This window comes from Macrotis lagotis, chromosome 2, assembly GCF_037893015.1.
Source record: "Macrotis lagotis isolate mMagLag1 chromosome 2, bilby.v1.9.chrom.fasta, whole genome shotgun sequence".
NCBI classification, from domain to species: domain Eukaryota; kingdom Metazoa; phylum Chordata; class Mammalia; order Peramelemorphia; family Peramelidae; genus Macrotis; species Macrotis lagotis.
Genome location: NC_133659.1, coordinates 99,035,360 through 99,050,312, shown reverse-complemented (window position 1 = coordinate 99,050,312; position 14,953 = coordinate 99,035,360). Strand labels below are relative to the sequence as shown.

Here is a 14,953-nt window from a genome sequence, read left to right as displayed (position 1 = left end):
CTTCAATAGACCAGTGTAATATAATGAACACAATTTTCAGAACTCTGGGCCAAGAATACCATTAATCTTTAATCTGGAGGCATTGATGGAAAAGATAAAAAAATTTCATGATCTCTTCCACTTGAATATTCAACTTGAATGGGACACTGAGCCTTCCTAAAACTACCATGACCTCTTTTGCATCTTCAGATCCCTTGATATTTTAGTTCTGTAGCTGAGATGGACTTTGAAATAAAAGGGGAAGAAGAGATTCTGATACATATTCCTGATTGGAAGCAAAGCAATCAGGATCTGCCCTCACCACATTCTGCTTTCACCTGAACACCCCAAGTTTATCACACCCTAAGAATAGCTGTTAGCTGAACAAGAAATATCTGAGGTTTACTAGATTAGAAGAGACTTCATTTCAAAGTTTCTGTGTTACTTCTTGCTTTATTTATTTTATTTTTTTTAGGTTTTTGCAAGGCAAATGGGGTTAAGTGGCTTGCCCAAGGCCACACAGCTAGGTATTCTTGCTTTATTTCTGACTGCATTCCTAATTTCTGACCAGTTACTACCTTGCTTTGACTTTGCACTCTTTGGCTTCTAAAAACTTAAGACATAAATCTGGCCCATTATCAGCCTTTATACCCTAGAACTCTTATGAGTTTTCATAATCCTGTAACAATTTAGGCTGAATCTTTTGTCTTAGGGCACCATTTTTTAGTCTAAAGAGTTGAATCAAACTGACCTTAATTTAAACAATCTTTAAATATTTTTCCTATACTTTGTCTTTTCCACTCTCGTCCTATTTGTTTTACATGTTGATGTTTTTACATTTTAACTTGAATTTTTATAAGGAGAGAACTAAAATGACATTTTAAAAATATGCCTTTGATATCACCTATTATTTTCTTTCCTTATCCTTTAAGTTAGCTTTTTTGCCCAGTCTTTTATTTACTGTACAATACATTCATTATTTTTTACTTTTTTATTTTATTTTTTTCCAATTACCTGGAAAGATAGTTTTCAATATCCATTTTTTTGAAGATTTTGAGTTCCACATTTTTCTCCTTCCTCTTGACAGTGAGTAATCTGATGTAAGTTCTATAAATACAATTGTTAAACATATTTCCAATATTAGTCATGCTGTGAAAGAATCAGAACAAAAGGGGAAAAAAAACCATGAAAAGGAAAAAAATTTAAATGAAAATACTGTGCTTTAGTCTGTATTCAGACTCCATAGTTCATAGTTCTCTGGATATGGATGATATTTTCCATCACAATTCATTTTGTTTTTAAATAATATTTTTCAATTTCTTTCTTTTACCTTTTGATAGTTATTGCTAATATTGTTTCTATATGAAAGGACTGACTTTATAGCACAAAGCTCACCTTGGTGGGGTAGGTTATTTTGTCCCTTAAGTCCCTTGACTCTTTATCCACTTTAGCTGATACTGTCTAGGAATATTCCTTCTGATTTTTCACTATGAAGAAGGAAGTACAAATTTATATGGCCTATAAAACAATGAAATTTGGATTAAATTTTGCAATGAGCTGGTATCTTCAAATGTTGGAGAGTTTTTTCCAAGTTGTGGTATTTGAAATGAGTCACTGAAGTTCACTGATCAGGATTGTTTTGGGTTTGTTTTTTTTTTTTTTTTTTGGCTTTTGCAAGGCAATGGAGTTAAGAGACTTGTCTAAGGGCACACAGCTAGGTAATTGTTAAGTGTCTGAGGTCAAATTTGAACTCAGGTCCTCCTGACTCCAGGGCTGGTGCTCTATCCACTGTGCTACCTAGCTGCCGCTTGTCTGTTGTTTTTGATGGAGGAATTTCAAGTGACTCTAAATGGACAAAGAAAATTTTGGTTGAAAATTTAAAATACAATTATTAAATACAAACTATTGCTTGTAAAGTGTTCTAAAATATGTGTGTATTAATAAATATATATTATATGTTTATATATAAATATATACATATTTATATATATATACTATATTAAATTTAAATGTATTTATTTTGTGGAAATTATTTGGCAATGCAAAATGTGCTACAGATTATAACTAAATTGTACTATAGATTTGTTGATAGGATAGGTACAAGCTTTAGCTCCTGCAAATGAGAACACATTATCCATTATCCAATGGACTGTTGGCAATCCTCAACTATTCCATATATGGCTCATAGGTGACACTGATCATCTGAAGGTAGAACATTAATAATAATATGATATAAAATAATATGCTGATGAGTTGAAACAGTGAGACTGAAAGCAGGAAAAAATAAGGGAATAATGCATTGAATAAGATAAAAACAGAACCAAAACTTTCACTCTGTGTAAGCTTCATCTTTTTTTTTTTTTTTTTTCTGCTTTGGACTTTCTGGTCTCAAGCTTATAAAAACTTTCGCTTGAGAATTCTGTGTTCCTTAGTCATCTATCTTATATTTTGAATATTTTTATTAAAGAAACAGTCACACATAATACTTGATTAGTCATCAGGGAATGTAGGCTGAATTTCTGACTATGAAACACTTCCTCTATGATCTTGGGCAAGTTATATAAGAGGTTTTTCATTTTCTATATAAAATAAAAAGATGTTACCTCCTTTCTACTTACCTAAACACATCTCTGAAGAAACACATTATCAGTGAAGAGGTGTTTAGAAATGCTTACTATGTGCTAGGCAATGTCCTAAGTACAAATATTATCTTATCTGATCCTCATAATAATCCTATTACGATTATCTGCATTTTGCAGTAAAGGAAACTGAGGCAGAGGTTAAGTGGCTTGCCGAAGGTCACTATCTGAATGCAAATTTGAAAACAGATCTTCCTGACTTTGACTCTGCCCTCTAATCTGAGTCACTAACTGCTTGTTATCAGTATGGTTATTATACTAGTTTATTTATTTGTGTTTATTGACCATGTTTATAAATAATAAAAAAGCAATTAAATGTTCAAGGAAAATAATGGAACTTCTATAGAGCCTATCATATAATTTCAGCTTATAAAATTAAAAAGTTATACATTTCTCAACAATTTCATCTAATAACTGCTATAGTTTACTTACTTTTGAGCTCCTGAATAAATGATGGTGGAAAATCATACTGATTGAGTCCACTAAAAATGTGTGCTATCCAGCTCCTGTAAGTCTTCATTATTGCACAACAATGCTTTTTCCATGATTTGTGAACCCTTTATCGCAATCTGAACAATGTTTCAAACCTTCCATTTATCCAGGGCTAACCCCTTTATATGGACAAGTGATCCCATTCCATCCTGTCTTTTCTAGCCAATTGCTTCCTCTACTATCTTTACTTTCTCATTAATCTTCAATTGCTTCTTGTCTATTGGGTACTTGGGTTTCCTACTGCCAACAAACATGCCCATCTCTCTCTCATTCCAAAAAACAAAAATTCCCTTACTTCATTTGTTCCTCTTTGCTAACTATTGTCCCGTTATTTCTCCTTCCTTCTGTTCCTAAACTTGAAATGCCCTTCTACAATAGTTTCATCCATTTTCTTTCCTTTCTTCTCATAACTCTTTATACAGCTGAGCTTCTGACCTGAAACTAAGTTACCAGTGATCTATTAATTGCCAAACCCTAATGACCTTTTCTCAATCCTTATCCTTTTGACCTCTTTGCAACTTTTGACACTACCATGCTTTTCTCCTTGAACTCTTCTAAATTTTCATAACTGTTCTGTCCTGATTCTCTTCCCATTTGTGTCTGCTCCTTCTGAGTCTCCTTTGCTGAATCTTCAGCCAGGTCAAGTCCACTAAGGCTTTGTCCTGGGATTTCTCTATAATATGATACTATCTGGCTTGCTAAGTTCATTAACTTCTGTAGATTTATCATCTCAATGCCGATGCTTCTCAAATCTATTTGTTCAGCCCCTAACCTCTCCCCTAAATTTATGTCTATTGGACATATCAAACCATGTCTCAGAGATATTTTAAACATGTCCAAACTAAATTCATTATATTCCCTCCATAAACCTTCCCTTCTACCAACCTTCTGTAATACTGATACAACTTATGTCATCCTTGACTGCTCATTTTTCTTACCCTCCATATCCTCTCTGTTGCTAAGTCCTGTTGTTTCTGCCTCCATATCATCTCTCATATATGTCCCTTTCTTTCCTCTGATACTGAGACCACTCTGGTATAAGCTTTCATCACCTCACACCTGCTGGCTAGTCTCGCTGCCACAAATCTCACCCCACTGAATTCCATCTTCTACTCGGCTGGTTTTTCTTATCTCTACTCCTTAGCTTAGAGGTTGACAAGTAGTAGGAGCTTAATAAATGCAAACGTTCACAACTCTATGCCCTTATCATCATCAGCAAATGATTTTGCCTCTTGCTTTCCTATAGAAAATTCAGAATCTTCCAAGTGAAACTTCTTAATTTTCTTCCCCTCAACCTTTTATTTTCATCACCCTTCTTCTTTTCCTTCTAGTCCCTGAAGTAGTGGCCTTCCTTCTTGTAAAATCTAATCCCTTTGAGCTGTAACACTTTATTCCATTCTCTTATTTTAGCCATGACTTTGTTCCATCAGTCACTCTTTTTTCTTTTCCCACATTCTCTCTCTCTCTCTCTCTCTCTCTCTCTCTCTCTCTCTCTCTCTCTCTCTGTCTCTCTGTCTCTCTGTCTCTGTCTCTCCTCTGTCACCTCTCTCTCTCTCTCTGACACTCTATTTTAAAATTCTTAGATCAGGGCACATTGGTGTTTGTCCTGGCACTTATGGATCCATTCACTCTCATTCCTTTACCAACACATTGAATCCTCTCCTTAGTCACTCTGTAATCACTGTTTCCAACTCACATGATAAAACTCTGTCCATGTTCCACATTTCCCTATTAACTAATTTTATAAGTTTTCCCATAGAACAACTGAATAACACAATTCAATCCCTATACATTTTTAACACACTTAACAAAATGTTGAGAACCTCCTTTTCTTGACCACAGTAGGCCAATTTTCAGCCTCCAAGATCACTCTAGTGCTAAAGCTATTTGACACCCTTAACTTTGGAGAATCAAGACAGACTAGATAGATATAGATTCATGGCTTTGCAAGGAGCCCAGCAAACACAAAAAACAAAGAAAACTAAAGGGAAATTCTTGAGTGCCCCACAAATGGGGCAAAAAGTTGTGTTATACTTCTGCTACAAGTGTTTTTGAAGATTGAGTTCACTTTCCCCTTGACTACTTTTAAAGGAAAGTGGGTCACAGATTTTGTGGGTCTTGTTTTTTTAACCAATTGTTTTAATAAAAATATCATTTTCTAAATGCTACTGAAGGTTGGCATGCTATAATGATTCTTTTTTTTCAAGGCAATAGGGTTAAGTGACTTGTCCAAAATCACACAGCTAGGTTAATTATTAAGTGTCTGAGGCCACATTTGAACTCAGGTCCTCCTGACTCCAGGACTGGTGCTCTATCCACTGTACCTCCTAGCTGCCCCTAATACAATTCCTAATCCTGATGGAAGCACACTGGTAGAGTATTGAATCAATGTTACTAGGAAGAAACTTCCAACTCCTCAGGGGTGCCTCTAGCACCTGAGAGAGAGAGAGATATAAACTTCTTTGAGGACTCATCTGTGGGAGTGGGAATTAGAATAAAGAGCATTATATAAATAGATAGATGTATATTGTATGTTCATGAATACATATAATAACTAGGTGGTCCAGTGGAAAGAGCATTGTTCCTAGTTATGTGGCCTTGGGCAAGTCATTTAATCTCTGTCTTAGTTTCTTCAACTGTAAAACTGGGCCCCTGTGTCACAGATATATTGTGAGGATTGCTTAATGTGGCACATAGTAGGAGCTATATAATTATTAGCTTTATTTTCATTATTATGATATCTTTCTTAGCATTTGGTAACTACAAATGCTGGGAATAGAAATGAATCAGTATTGCTTACTAGAGAATACATAGATACAGGTAGTTGTATTCACCAACTAAGGCCTTTGTCTACTTCACATTAATTTTGTTGTAGACATTTCCTCCTCCTGATAGGATCTGATCTGATCTTGATATTGAGAATCCTGAGAAAGAGCCATCTGTGTGAGTGTGTCCACAGGTCATCTGATGCTTCCTTTAAGAACATCTCGGACTGTATTTCTGGAGCCCTCTTGAATCCCCTGGAGGATTCATGCCCACATCAACTGACTGGCCTCCTGTAAGCTTTCACTGTTGCTTGCTTTCTTTTGCCATAGAAGAACTTTTCCTAATTTCTCAATTATAACTTATAGATAAGCATTTTATCTGGGCCTAAGTGTTCCCATTGCATCTGTATCATAGATAAGGGAACAAAGAGGAAGGGAAAAGCCATTTATTTATTTTCTATGTTCAAGCACTGTGCCAAGTCTTTCAAATATTATCTTAATTTATCCTTTCAACTCTGGGAGGCAGGTGAGATAATGAGATCAGTAGAGGCTAAATGTTGTGTCTGGGGTAACACGGCTAATATCTGGCTAAGATTTGAACTCTGCTCTTCCTGATCTGAAGAAAAGTTTTATCTAGTATTCTGTCACTGCTCCACCTAGCTGCTTTCCAGATACCATAAACCCATCTGCATGCCTCTGGTAACTCACTTTGAGTACATGAAGAAACATTCCAATCTCCTACTCTTACTCCCCTAACCAATTACTATACTCAAAGATCCCAGAGTTTAGATGAGGAAGCAGAGGCTATAGATAACATTTTGCTTCCCACAGCCTGGAAGCTTTGAAAAGGAATAAGCATTTCTTGTATGTGTCAAAAATGGGACTTTTCTAATACAAGAAGGGACAGATAGTGAGCCATGTGGAAGGAGAGTTGTCACATTATTGTGGTTCTGTTGTTTCAGTCATAACTGACTTTTTTATTTGCAAGGCAAATGGGGTTAAGTGGCTTGCCCAAGGCCACATAGCTAGGTAATTATTAAGTGTCTGAGACCAGATTTGAACCCAGGTACTCCTGACTCCAAGGCCAGTGCTTTATCCACTATGCCACCTAGCTGCCCCCATAACCAAGTCTTCATGAGTTCATTTGGGGTTTACTTGACCAAGATACTGAAGTAGTTTGTCATTTCCTTCTCCAGATTATTTTACAGATGAGGAAAATGAGGCAAATAGGGTCAAGTGATATGCATAGGTTCCCACATCTAGTCAGTGACTGAGCCTGGATCTGGCCTCAGGACTTCCTGACTCTAGGCCTGGCACTCTATCTACTGTGCCACTATCTGTCTCCACTATTACATTACCTCAATCTGGAGTCAGATTTGGAGAACTATCAAGCAGTATCTACCATACCTCCATGCACCATAAAGAAGATCCTTTTGGCCATATAAGTCTTTTCTGTGGGTTTCTTGCTCTCATCTCTAGTGCAGATGCTGAGTTACTACGTAATTATTCATTTGGAGAGGTATCCCCCCCTCCTCTTTTTAAAATTCCTTTGACTTAGAAAACTTTCATTAAAATCAGTAACTGACCTAATTTATAGTTAAGAGAATCAGGAAAGGCTTCATGAAGAAAGTGATATTTAAGTTGAATTTTGAGTATGGGGGGGCGGAGCCAAGATGGCAACAAGATTGGATCGTGTCTTAGGTGCTCTCTAATAAATCTTTGAAACTAAAGACTCTAACTAAATTTTCAAGAGACAGAACCCACAGAGGGACCCAGTGAGGCAGTTCTCCTACTCAAGGTAACCTGGAAAAGAGCAGAAAGGCTCTGCTCCCCAGGGTCTGAGGGGTGGCTGGCCAGAGCGAAAGATTTTCAGCCTCCTAGAGGCAGCCCCAAGGAGCTGGGAGCTGCAGCTCACAGCAGCTGGGGAGTTTCCTGACCTATGCCTGGAGCCCCCAGGGCATGAGCCCATTGAACCTAGGGAGGGGAGTGAAGAGAGAGAGACTGCAGAGCTCTGTCCTCTGCCCCAGGAACAGGACTCTGGGGCTCTGACCACATTCAGATCCTGATCGCAGTTTAGGCCCCCCCAAAGAACAGCAGGGACCCCCCCATCTCAGCCCCATGGCAGAGGGGGGCGCATATGGACTTCACAGACCAGGAGGGAGGACAGAGCCTCATACCCTGAGAGCCTTGTGGGAGTGTCCCAAAAGCTCAGGAAGCACCCCAAAACAGGCTTAGGCTGGGAAAATGAGCAAGCAGAGAAAAAAAGAGGAACACCATTGAGAAATATTTTGCATATGAGCCCAAGAAGGATCAAAACACTCAGTCTGAAGATGAAGAAGCACAAGCTCCTGCATCTAAAGACTCCAAGAAAAACAGACATTGGACTCAGGCTATGACAGAGCTCAAAAAAGACTTTGAAAATCAAATGAGGGAGTTAGAAGAAAAACTAGGAAAAAGGAGATGCAGGAAAAACATGAAAATGAAGTCAGCAGCTTAAGTCAAGGAAATCAAAACAAAATGCTGAAGAAAATAGCATGCTAAAAACCAGCTTAGGTCAAATGGATAAAACAGTTCAAAAAATTATTGAGGAGAAGAATGCTTTAAAAAGCAAAATTGGGGGCGGCTAGGTGGTGCAGTGGATAAAGCACCGGCCCTGGAGCCAGGAGTACCTGGGTTCAAATCCGGTCTCAGACACTTAATAATTACCTAGCTGTGTGGCCTTGGGCAAGCCACTTAACTCCATTTGCCTTACAAAAACCTAAAAAAAAAAAAAATTAAAAAATTAAAAAGCAAAATTGGCTAGATGGAAAAAGAGATAAGAAAACTCTCTGAGAACAAATCCTTCAGACAAAGAATAGAATTCAGGGAGATTGATGAATTTACCAGAAATCAGGAATCAATACTTCAAAACCAAAAAAAATGAAAAAAATGTGAAATATCTCATTGAAAAAAACAACTGATATGGAAAACAGACTTAGAAAAGATAATTTAAAAATTATTGGAATACCTGAAAGTCATGATCAGGAAAAGAGCCTTGACATCATTTTCAAAGAATTACTACAGGAAAATTGCCCCGATATTCTAGAAGCAGAGGGTAAAATAGAAATGGAGAGAATCCACCGATCCCCCCGAGAAAGAGATCCCAAAAAACCAACCCCTAGGAATATTATAGCCAAGTTCCAGAACTCCCAAGTCAAAGAGAAAATATTACAAGCAGCCAGAAGGGCACAGTTCAAATATCGTGGAGCTGCAGTCAGGATCACACAGGACTTAGCAGCAACTACATTGGAAGCTCGTAGGGCTTGGAATATAATATAATATACCGGAAGGCAAAAGAGCTTAGAATGCAGCCAAGAATGAACTACCCAGCAAAGCTGAATGTCCTCTTCCAGGGAAAAAAGATGGACTTTCAATGAACCAGGGGAATTTCAAATGTTCCTTTTGGAATGACCAGAGCTGAACAGAAGGTTTGATCTTCAGATACAGGACTTAGGTGAAGCATAGAGATTGGAGGAGAAGGGGAAAATATGAGGGACTTAATGATGATGAACTACATGTATTCCTGCATAGAAAAATGACACTGATAATACTCATATGAACCTTCTCAGTTAATAGAGCAGGTAAAGGGAGCTTTTATAGTTGAAGCACAGGAGAAAGCTGAATTCGAAGATAAAATATGGTGTAAAAATGGAGTCAATAGAAAAAAAAGGGAAATGTAATGGGAGAAAGAAAAAGGAGAGGGGGAATAGGACAAGATATTTCATATAATAAGTTTTTTTATTTATTACAATGAGCTATTGCAATAATACGGAAGGGGGGAGGCAAGGGGGAATGAGGGAACCTTTGCTCTCATCAGAGATGGCTAGGAGAGGAAACAGCATATATATACTCAATGGGGTATAGACATCTGGAGTAAGAAGGAGAGAGGGGGGAGCAGGGGGAAGGGGTGGTGATGTGAATAAAGGAGGAGAGGATGGACCATGGGGGGAGAGTGGTCAGATATAACACATTTTCTTTTTTACTTCTTGCAAGGGGCTGGGATTGGAAGGCCTGTCCAGGACCATAGGGCCAGGTGGATGCTGGGCCTAAGGGGTGGTATGGGGGCTCAGGGCTTCTTGGCCCCAGGACCAGGGATCTGTCTTCTGCGCCACTCAGCGACCCTACAGCAGAGTCAGAGTGAAAGGAAAGAGAAAATATAGTGCATGGTAGTGGAGAAATAAGAAAGGAGGGAGTTGCGATCAGCAATGGCAATGCTGGAAAAATATGGAAGCAACTTTTGCGATGGACTTACCATAAAGAATGCGATCCACCCATGACAGAGTTGTTGGTGTTGGAACAAAGACTGAAGCACATTTTTTATTATTATTATTTTGCGGGGGGAGTGCAGGGCAAATGGGGCTGGGTGGACTACCTGGGGCCACATAGCAGGGTGATTGTTGGGTGTCTGAGGCGGATTTGGACCCGGGTACTCCTGGCTCAAGGGCCAATGCTCTGTCTGCCACCCAGCCACCCCTACTATTATTACTATTTTATTTGGGGTCTTTTTTTCTTTTTTTTTTTGGTTTTTGCAGGGCAGTGGGGATTGGGTGGCTTGCATTTCACACAACTGGGTGATTGTTGGGTGTACGGGGCGGGATGTGGGCTCGGGTGCTCATGGCTCCAGGGCTGGTGCTCTGTCCATTGCGCCACCTGGCCATACCTACAATTATTACTATTACTTTTTAATTTTAATTTTTTTTCTCTCCCCTTTACTTTATCGCTCAAGCAAGTCTATATTTTTTGGGGGGAGGGGATATTTTGCTTACTCTTAAACAAGAATATTTTATTAATGTATAAAAAATTATTTGTACAAAATGAGAATAAATATTAAATATAAAAAAAATAAGTTGAATTTTGAAGGAAATTAGGGATTCTAAGCAATAGAGAAGGGACAGCATTCCAAGTCATGGGGAAAACAAGTGCAAAAACATGAAGATGGGAGATAAGAGTGCTTTGTGTGAGGAACAGGAAGAAGGCAATCTGCCTAGGCCAGAGTTTACATGAAGAGGAGTAAAGTCAGCTAAGGCTAGAAAATCAACAGGCATGTCTGGAGCACTTCCTATGGGCCAGGCCCTATGCAAAGCCTGGGAATAAGGATGCAGCACAATCCATCTCCTAAGGGCACTTTAGTAAGGAAGTTGGAAGAGAAGGAAGGAGAATGAAGGCTTCCCTACAAAGCCTCCAGAGTCCAGCCTAGGAAGGAATGAAAACATGGGTGGCGTGGGCATCCTCTCTAAAATGGAGATGCCATTGAGGGGCAGAGGCTACTTCCAACGAGTGAAGTTCAGAGCTGGAGTGAAATTCTGCCAGGAGAGATCTATGGCACTGTAAAGTCCAGAAGTGTTAGGAGCACAGTCTGGAGAGGAATGAAGATATTGCAACCAGGTGCTTTGAAAAGGAAATTTATAGCTGATTCTGCAGGTAATAAGGACAAACATGGCTTACCAAATGGTAGAATGACATGGTCAGGTCTGTGCTTTAGGAAAATCCAGTTTGGAATCTTTGTGGAAAATGGATTAGAAGGAGCAGCTAGGTGGCGCAATGGATAGAGCACAGACCCTGGAATCAGGAGACCTGAGTTCAAATCCAACCTCAAATACTTAATAATTACCTACCTGTGTGACCTTGGGCAAGTCACTTAACCCCATTGCTTTGTAAAAAAAAAAACAAAAAAAGAAGAAAGAAAATGGATTATAGTTGACAAAAATTTGAGGCAGGGAAACCAATTGGGAGGTTATTGCAATAGTTCAGGAAATGAGGCCCTGAATTAAGGTGAGAGTCATGGGAACAGAAAAAGAAGATAAAGGATGTTGTGGAGGTACACATTTGGGAATTGATTGGATAGATAGGCTAAGAGTGAACTGGAGACTAGAAGGATGGCAGTACTCTTTACTGAAATAAGAGTCTAGAAGACAAATAGTTTTGGGGAGGGAAGATAATGAGTTCTATTCTAGATATGTTGAGCTTAAAATACATAGGAAATTAATTTTGAAATTCCAGTAGGCATTTGATTTGATATGTGACTATAGCTTGAGAGCCACTGGAGCTGGATATGTAGAACTTAAAGTCATCAGCATAGAAATGATAATTAAACTCATGTGAGCAGATGAATTTACAAAGAGAGTAGAGAAAAAAGAGAACAGGATAGAGCCTTGGAGTATGCTCACAGCTGGAGAATCTTTTATAGATGATGATGCAGCAAAGAAATGATAAGAAATATGGGGAAAAACCAAGAGAAAGCATATCATGAAAATTCAGAAAGGAGAGATTATCTAGGAGGAAGGGATGAACAACAATGCCAAATGCTGCAGAGAGGTCAAAAAGGATGAGAATAAGGAAAAGATCATTAGATAAACCTTTAAGAGATCATTGGTAACTCTGGAAACAAGGAGTTTCATAAGAAATGACAAAGTGGAAGTTTTCAAAAAAACCTAGAAAGACTTGTATGAACTGGTATAAAATAAAGAGCAGAACCAGGAGAACCATTAAGTAACAGCAATATGCTAGAGATAATCAATCAACTTTAAAACATAATGATCAACCAAAGGACTGATGCTGAAAGATGATATCTACCTCCAGATAGAGTTTCAGATTTAAGCATATTTTCTTCTCTTTTCTTTTGTCTTTCTTATTTTGAACATGGCTAATGGGGAAATTTGTTTTATATGACTATACATATCTGTAATGGATTTTTCTTTTTCCTTTTTTGTCTTTTGATGGGTAGGAAAGGAGGAAAGAAAAGAAAGAGAATTTGAAGCTGAAAGTAAAACAAAATTAAACTATTGGAAAAAAGTAAAAAAAATTTTTTTAAAGATAAAAAATGAAAACAAAAAAAGGGGAAGTTACAGTCAAATTATGATACAATGAGCCAAATTGCAAAGGGTTTAGAAGTAAGTAAGAAGAGAAAGTGGAAGAAATGTGGATACCAGGGTAGTGGATAGGGCATCAGCCCTGGAATCAGGGGACCTGAGTTCAAATCCAGTGGCACACACTTAATAATTTGTTCTAGCTGTGTGACCTTGGTTAAGTCACTTAACTGCATTGCCTTAAATAAATAAAATTTTAAAAAAGAAAGTAGTAGAGCAAATATAAAGAAAAAAATGAAGATTAGAAAGAAGGGATGATAGAGGGAACAATCTGTTCAAGAAGACAGGAAGAGATGGGACTGGCTTGGGCCATCTTTTTCATCAGAATCTTGCATAAAAGAAGGAATAGCAGTTTATAGATCTTGTATTTTTTTCTCCTCAAAAATCTTCAATAGCTATCTATAGAATTACTTTTGTGCCTGGAATTCAAGACCCTCAGGAGTCTGCTTCTGTGCTGCCTCCCCAGTCTTGTTGCATGCTACTTTTTCCTGTGGTTCCAGTGGGCAGCTTGGGTGATTCAGTAGATGTAGTACTGGGCTTAGAGTCAAGAAGACCTGTGTTAAAAAATCCAGCCTCAGATGCTTACTAGCTCTGTAACCCTGAGCAAGTCACTTAATTCTGCCTTAGTCCACTGAAGAAGGAAATGGCAACCATTCCAATATCTTTGCCAAGAAAACTCCATGGTTCCACAGGACTCATTTTTTTTTAAAGGTTTTTGCCCAAGACAAATGGGGTTAAGTGGCTTGCCCAAGGCCACACAGCAAGATAATTATTAAGTGTCTGGGGCCAAATTTGGACTCAGGTACTCCTGACTCCAGGGCTAGTGCTCTATCCACTGTACCACCTAGCCGCCCCTACACAAGACTTATTCTTGATTTGTTACTAAGTCCTCTCCATTCCCCTGCAAAAATCCCTCACATATCTGCTCTCTCCTTTCTATCACCCCCTACTTTAGACCCTCATTTCTTCTCACTTAGATCACTGTCATAAGAGTAGAAGTTGTTCTTCTATGGTTGCTTATACTCTATACATGCATTCCATTCTTTTACATGACCACCTGAATAATCTTCCTCATTCACCTTGATCATTATCATTCAGAAAACCTTTGATTGTTCCTTATTGTTCACCAAAGTATGGCTATTCCTGGCTCTTCATTGTCCTCTCCTGTGCATTGACTCTTTAATTCAGTCAATATGGATTACTTTCACTTCCCTGTTCTCATTTTTTCCTTTCCCATCTGTCTTTCTCCATATTAGCCCCACAGAATCAACTCCTCTCACATTTCCATAAGTTAATGTCCCTTTCTAGCTTCAAGACTGAATTAAAGTGCTACTTGTCCCAAGAGGCCTTCTCTAACTTCCCCAAATTAAAAATGATATTTTTTTCATATTTGTGTATCTATCATTTCCTTATACCATTTCCTTATACACATCTTTTACTTCCATATTATATTGTATCATATTTATATTTGTATCCCATATACTTAGTAGGCCTTGAATGTAGGAGGCACTCACTATAGGTTAACTGAACAAAAGGGCTTTGATTTAAGAAAAACAAAAACAGCATATTCAAACACCTTATTCCTCTCTTGTATGTGATTTCCAAAGGAAACAGAAAATAAATGAACATAGAATAGTTCAAAACGTCCTTAGACCTGTGAACTCCTTAATGTGGTTGTTCCCTTTTTGATCCAGACTACAACCCTTTCATGCTAAGGTAAGACTATGTTCTTCTATAGCACATCCATAGGGGATTCGCCCAACATATTGGAGCCTTCCTCTAAGTCGTTTTATATTTGGGGAGGGGGGTAGGATGTGGCAGGAAAACACTTCATCTTTTCATCTCTCATCCCTTGCTCCTTCTTAGGACACCTTTCTAATTAAACAACAAACATTTATTAAGGCCAGCTTTGTAGCAGGTACTGTTCTAAATGTTAGGGATTAAAAAGGACAAAAGGCACTGCCTGCCCTTAAGGAATCTTCAGTCTCATAGGAAAGATTGTTAGAGATTAACAGACAGAATCCTGGGTCTGAGAAAAAAAAACCCAAGTTCAAATCTAGTCTCAGATACTTAATTTACTAGCTGTGTGTCCCTGGGCAGGTCCCTTTAAGAGCTCTCTGTCCCCAGGTTTCCATAGCTATAAAATGGGGATAATAATAGCAACTACCTCCCA

At 38.3% G+C, this 14,953-nt stretch overlaps 1 long non-coding RNA gene across 6 annotated transcripts in view; it reads right to left on the bottom strand.

Annotated features, from left to right (window-relative positions):
• LOC141512940 (uncharacterized) overlaps positions 1–14,953 on the bottom strand; it is a 129,057-nt gene that overhangs the window by 85,107 nt on the left and 28,997 nt on the right. For all 6 annotated transcript variants that reach the window (XR_012475645.1, XR_012475639.1, XR_012475641.1 and 3 more), the window contains one exon: positions 994–1,086. This is a non-coding gene — a long non-coding RNA (uncharacterized LOC141512940). The remainder of the gene's footprint in view (positions 1–993; positions 1,087–14,953) is intronic.